A 6,095-nucleotide genomic window follows, 5' to 3' on the forward strand; every position below is an offset into this window, starting at 1 on the left:
AGAATAAATAGTTGCCATATGCCTGGGGGATGGGACAGAGGAGAGAGGTGAGTGAGTAGAATACTACTGATAGTTATGTAGCTTCTTTTGGGGGGGGGGCATAGTTTCTTCAACTGTCTACTTGGCACAACCCACAGTCATCAGGGAAGAGCGAGCTTCACCTGAGGAGCTGCCTAAATCAGATTAGCCTGTAAGCAAGTCTGTGGGGTGTTTTCTTGGTTGTCGATTGACGTGGGACGGCCCAGCCCACGGTGGGAAGGTTGAAAGCCAGCCACACAAGCCTTTAAGCATCCATTCTCTGTTGGTTTCTGCATCAAGGCCCTGCCTTGCTCCTACCTTGATCCCCCTCTATGATAGACTATAATTTATGAGGTACAGTATAAGCTCTTTCCAAGTTGCTTTTGGTCATGGTGTTTATTCTGAGTAAATTTCTGAGTAGCAGAAAGCAATCTAGGCCCGGGGTGATGAAGAGGTTCATGAATACAGCAGTGGTAACGGATGTACACTTCTGGATATTCTAAACTAACAACTGTGTACTTTAGAAGGTTGGACTGAGGCTGGGGAGACGCTTTAGGCTGTAAAGGCACTTGCCAGTCTAAGCCTAACAACCTGAGTTCGATTCTGTGACCTCCGTGGTAGAAGGAGAGAACTGATTTCTGCAAATTGTCCCCTGACATCCACAGGCACTGAGTTACATGAACACTGGACATACACATGTGCAAATTCATATACATGCAATAAATAACTAAATTAATTTAAAAAAATACTGAACCAAGACTGGTGGTGCACACCATCAGCCCCAGCCCTCAGGAGGTAGAGGCAGGCTGATCTCTATGAGTTTGTGACCAGTTAGGTCTACATAGCAAGCTCCAGGCTAACCAAGGCACACAGTGAGACCAGGTCTCAAAAAAGCAAAAAAACAACTTCCCCCTCAAAAAAAACCCAAACCAAAAACCTAAATGAAAAAGGTTCATCTTTATGATACAGGGATTACTGTATCATACAGTATAGTTATTATTTTAAAATACTGTACAAATCTGAAGGCAGTTCATCTTGACCTCAATTACTGAATCTTTTCCCATCATCTTAACAGTTTCTTTTTTCTTGTGTTCAGAACATATGGATGACAGCATCCATAACTCTCAAACCTCTGAACATTCCTACGCCGGTGTTTGGGGAGGAACAGAACAGGGCAGCTCCAGCGGGACTCAGCCTTCCCTTCTTTGCTATTCCCAGAGAATGCCTTACCGCTGGACGGCTATGCTTTGCCTCAAGCACCACGTGGCACACCCATCGAGCAGTGCCTGTGTGACATCGTATGGCAAACTCAGCCCCTGGAGAGATGGACTGTTAGCAACCTGAAGGACTTTCTGCTCATCTTCCTCACTTCTGTCCACTCTCTGCACTCTGTACCACGCCTAACTACATTAGTATTTAGCGAACATCTTGGCCATTTGTATGTTTAATGGATATTGGGTGGGCCCCTTCACTACGGTGGGAGCCACAAGGCTGTGGAGGTTGACTGGTAAGCTTGAAGACAGAGATGCCTCCCCCTGTTTCTTTTTCTTTCTGAGGAGGTCTTACTATGTAGATCAGGTTGGCCATAAAATCACAGTCTTACCGCCTCCACCTCCTCAGTGATAGGATCTCAGGCGTATTCTACCACACCCCCATGCTGAGAGTCTTTTGAGATAATGAACTAGTGAACTGAGAAGATAATTTGCCATAACGATAAGTGAGAGAAAGAAGAGTAGACTCAAGAATGATTGGAGTGGGATAGGATGTTACATTCCGGCCATGGTCTATCTTTGCCCCGAGATAAGATCTCCTCTTGAAACAGAACAGAAACTTGCTGGCTCACCTGGCCAGGAAGCTCTCAGGAGCTGCCCATCTCTGCCCCCCAACATTTAAATTACAGAGTAACACAGTCATGTCCGGCTTTTTATATGGGTGCTAATGATTCGAACTCGGGTCCTCACACTTTAAGAACAGCGGCTTTTATTTTGTGAGCACCCTGACCTCAAATTCTCTATGTACTGAGGATGATCTTGAACTCTGATCCTTCTGCCTCCACCTCCCAAGTGCTGGGATTATAGGTGTGTTCCACCATGCCTGGATTTCTCTCCCTTTGTGATTGCAAGCATTTCTTTAGTACCTAGGAATTCACTAATGAGTGAGAAACCGTTGTAAGGACAAACAGATTCAAAGGGAAGGGTGTCATTTCATATTATCTTTGACAAATTTTTTTTTTAATCTTTTTCTTACACATCAGGAGAGGTAAGATTACTTAATAGAAAGGAAATAATTCAATTTTCTTTTAAGATGTTTTTAAAATGTATTATTGTGTGAACATGTGCATGGTGTATGTATGTGGGTACATGTGTCGTGGCAATCATGAGGTCAGAGCACAACTCTATGGAGTGGGTTCTCTCCTTCCGCCTTTACTATGGGATCCAAGGTCATCAAACTTGGGCAGCGATCCATCTCACTGGCCCCAGTTTTCTTTAACTGTGAGCTCTCCTGACATCTAATTCACTTCACCTCTTCCTTAGTAATGTGGAGTCAAAGCCTCACCTGAGGAGTGAGACCAGCACAGGACACCTCCAGTTTAATCTAAGCATTTACACACTTTTTGTTCACGCAGACACCTCCTGTTTTAACCTAAGCTTTTACAGACTTTGCTTTGTTCATGCTTACATTTTTGTTTGAGCATTCAGAGAGGTAATGGTCCCCACCCTTTTGAAGAATGTGTACAGGGTGTAAGGAGAGTAAGAATGTGTTTTCAGGGCTGTGTGCCTTCTAAAATCACATCGAAGTGGAACTGTGGGGTGACAACAGTGACGTGTTGGAGAACACACTGGGAAAATCGGCAGAAAGTTAAAACGACTTTTAAAGTTGCGTGGGTGCTCAGGAGAACTTTTGAAAAAAAATTACACATCACACACACACACACACACACACACACACACACACACACACACACGGAGGTCAGAGGACAGCTCTGTGAGTGGGTTCTGTCCTTCCACCTCCATGTGAGATCCAGACAGAGCAGGGCACATGCTTTCGTCACTGAACCGCCCCCAGCCCTTTGTAGCTTTTGAACTCCCTGACAGCAATGAATTACGTTTTCTCCGTGGTGGGGAAAGTACAAGAACTGGACCCTAGGGTCAGCAGTCCCTGGCCCCTGACCCCTGTCTCCGCTAACACCTGTGATCTTGGCTCTCCTGGCTGCCTTATCTGTGCACTGAGAGAGCTGGGCCAGTTCCCTGGGGTGTCTTCCTGCAATCCATTGTGCTGTAATAGAGCATCCCCCAGAGCAGCAGCTCCTGGGGTTGTTTGCCCTGGAGCTTACAGATTTGTGTCCCCACAGCTTCCCTAGTTTTTAGGAGCAGTTTTCCTCTGTCATCTGCCGTCATTTGTGGTAACTGCTAACAAAAAATGGCAGCTGTCTTAGTCCGTCGGCTACTTGCTCTCTGGTTTTCTGTGAGCCCTAAAAGCCAGGAAGCCAAGGGTAGCAGAAGCTACGCTTACTGCTTGAAGGAGCAGAGCACATCTCCTCAAGAGTAGCACACATAGTAACAACTATTTGGCCACTTATATACTTTGTTTATTTGAGACATGTAGCCTTGGCTTGCCATGTAGCTGAGGATAACAATGTTTGTTGGAAGGAGGAGGGGCTTTTTTTTTTTTTTTGGTTTTTCGAGACAGGGTTTCTCTGTGTAGCTTTGCGCCTTTCCTGGGACTCACTTGGTAGCCCAGGCTGGCCTTGAACTCACAGAGATCCACCTGACTCTGCCTCCCGAGTGCTGGGATTAAAGGCGTGCGCCACCACCGCCCGGCGAGGAGGGGCTTTTTTGAGACCAGGTCTTGCTCTAGATCCCTGGTTGGTTTGGGATTCACTACCTAGACCAGGTTGGCCTCAAATCCTGAGCGGAGCCTACTTTTGCTTTCCTAATGCTGGGGTCACAGGCATGAGCTGTCACATCTGGCTTTATGGGCTTCATTTGATGCTGGATTGAGCTCAGATTTTCATGCATGCTAGACTAGGACTCTACCAACTGAGCCACACTGCCAGTCCCGCTGACTTTTTCATAACTGTGTGCCAGTGTTCTCCTCTCTCTAGAGCTGATACGATGTCCCAATCCAAAGCTGTCTCTCCTGCTGGTGCCTCCCACCATTCATACTCGAGGGGACAGAACTGTTTACGAAGCTCCATGGAGCAGGCGCCTTGGCCCATTATCTGATCATTTCCTTTGCAAGGTAACACTGGCTTTACCCTGGTGAGGACTCTCACTCCTCTAAGAAGCGGCTGAGGAGGTGGTTCATTAAGGAAGCCCTGTTCTGGTTACTGAATGATTGATTGGGCTTCCCCACACTGAAGATGAAATATTTCCCCCTCATTTACTTGACTAGTAGTCTCCGAAAGCTGAGATGAAATACGTTCACTGCTGAAAGGATGCGGCCATAGCGACCAGGAAGGCCCAAAGAGGGGACTCCAGAGACCTTAAACAGAACATGGTGAGGTGCTTGAGAAGTCATTCACTGACGGCCAGTCTGCCTTCAAGTACCTCTTTTCTACTGGGATTGGGGGAGAACAGGCTGGTGGGTTTCATTTAAATTACTTGGGGACTAGGTGAAGAAACCAAGAAATGAATATCAGAATGATAAAGGGAAATAGGTCTTTCTGTCACTTAGGAAATGAAGAGAGAAGCCAGATGGATCCAACAATGACTTACTTGGGTGTTGCAAAGATCCTGGTCAGGAAAAGTAGCTGTGCTCATACATGGGCCCTGGTAAGGTTTCTCCCCAGAAGCACCTGCGTGAGATAAAAGCCAACACTGCTTTAAGCAGTTCTGATCAATCAATCAAGTTGATAGACACAGTGGATAGACAGTGCAGCAGCAGAGGGTGCCTTTCTTTATTCTTTCATCTTTTAGATTTGCTTCCTCTGACATCCCCTCCCCCAAGATGCTGCACTTCCAACCCCAGGGAACAGGAGAGCCAAATGAGCCCTCCGGATCCCAGCCTGAAATCCCTCCCCGCTCTGAAGCCCCAGTTCGTCCCTGTCAGGGAGTGGGGGGGAGTCCGGGGTCACTTACAGTAGTCAAGGCTGTTCTCGGCACTATGCTTGCTTCGGTCACAGGATGGCACTAACCCTCAGTTCTGACCTCACGGCTCAGAGAGGTCACCATGGAGACAGCAGATTGCAATTGTGACCTCCTGCTTGTCAGCAGTGTGCCACTGGTGGCCATTTGAGTTTGCCCACCCCCTCGGCTACAGGGGCCTGGACTGTAAATTTGGATATTACAGGGCGAGTATACCTGAACCCATAGAAGGGAAAAGAAGCTACTGCCCTGGAGAACAAACTCATGGAGTCGAGGGGTCGGGATGGGACACAAATACACCTCCAACTTCATCTTTGAGCCGTATGAGTAGTCCCTTCACCTGTGGATTTCAATGCTCTTTGTTCTTCCGAACTAAACAGAATCAGTCCCACAAATAAGCATCTATAAATTTATGTGGAAGCAATAGGAAACTCCATATTAAATCAGGCTCCGACATTCGGGTTTGCCGTAAAATTCTTACATGACATATGCACTCCAGTTGGGCCTTACATTTTTCTGAATGCCCATGTGGCTACAGTTACTGCCTTTTTATTCTCATTATCTCAGTAGTAACTATACATCGTCGGTTTTAAAACCGTTTAAGGAGACTTATGCCGAATCCATTCTGTGAGTTCTGTTTCTTCTTGGAAAGGAGAGAATAAAGCGCATGCCCTCCGAGGGTCTCCAGAAAGGTCCTCAGCACGCGTCCTTTGCTCCCCACCTTCCATTTTCATTGTGTGGTGCTGGCCATGGTCGGTTCTTAGGCAGGGCATTTTCCTCAAGGATTCTACAAGGAACTTAAAAGCAGGTTTTCTGTTTTTCAATAGGCAGTCTCATGTGGCTCAGGCTGGCCTTGAACTCCATGTAATAGAGACAAGCTTGGACTTCCAACCTTCCAGCCTCCACCTCAAAAGTCCCTGAATTGCAGGCATGTGCCACCTCACCCAGCTCAAAACTAGGTTTTCTGAAATGTATGAAGAACATGTTGAG

At 46.8% G+C, this 6,095-nt stretch overlaps 1 protein-coding gene across 2 annotated transcripts in view; it reads right to left on the bottom strand.

Moving 5' to 3' along the window:
• Ipo5 (importin 5) overlaps positions 1-5,172 on the bottom strand; it is a 49,917-nt gene extending 44,745 nt beyond the window's left edge. For both annotated transcript variants that reach the window (XM_037208317.1, XM_037208318.1), the window contains exons 1-2: positions 5,100-5,172; positions 4,737-4,816 (exon numbers count right to left, since the gene is read on the bottom strand). The gene's annotated coding sequence lies outside the window, so the exon portion shown is untranslated. The remainder of the gene's footprint in view (positions 1-4,736; positions 4,817-5,099) is intronic.
• Between the last annotated feature and the right edge of the window lie 923 nt (positions 5,173-6,095).

Source organism: Peromyscus leucopus, chromosome 9, assembly GCF_004664715.2.
Source record: "Peromyscus leucopus breed LL Stock chromosome 9, UCI_PerLeu_2.1, whole genome shotgun sequence".
Taxonomy (NCBI): domain Eukaryota; kingdom Metazoa; phylum Chordata; class Mammalia; order Rodentia; family Cricetidae; genus Peromyscus; species Peromyscus leucopus.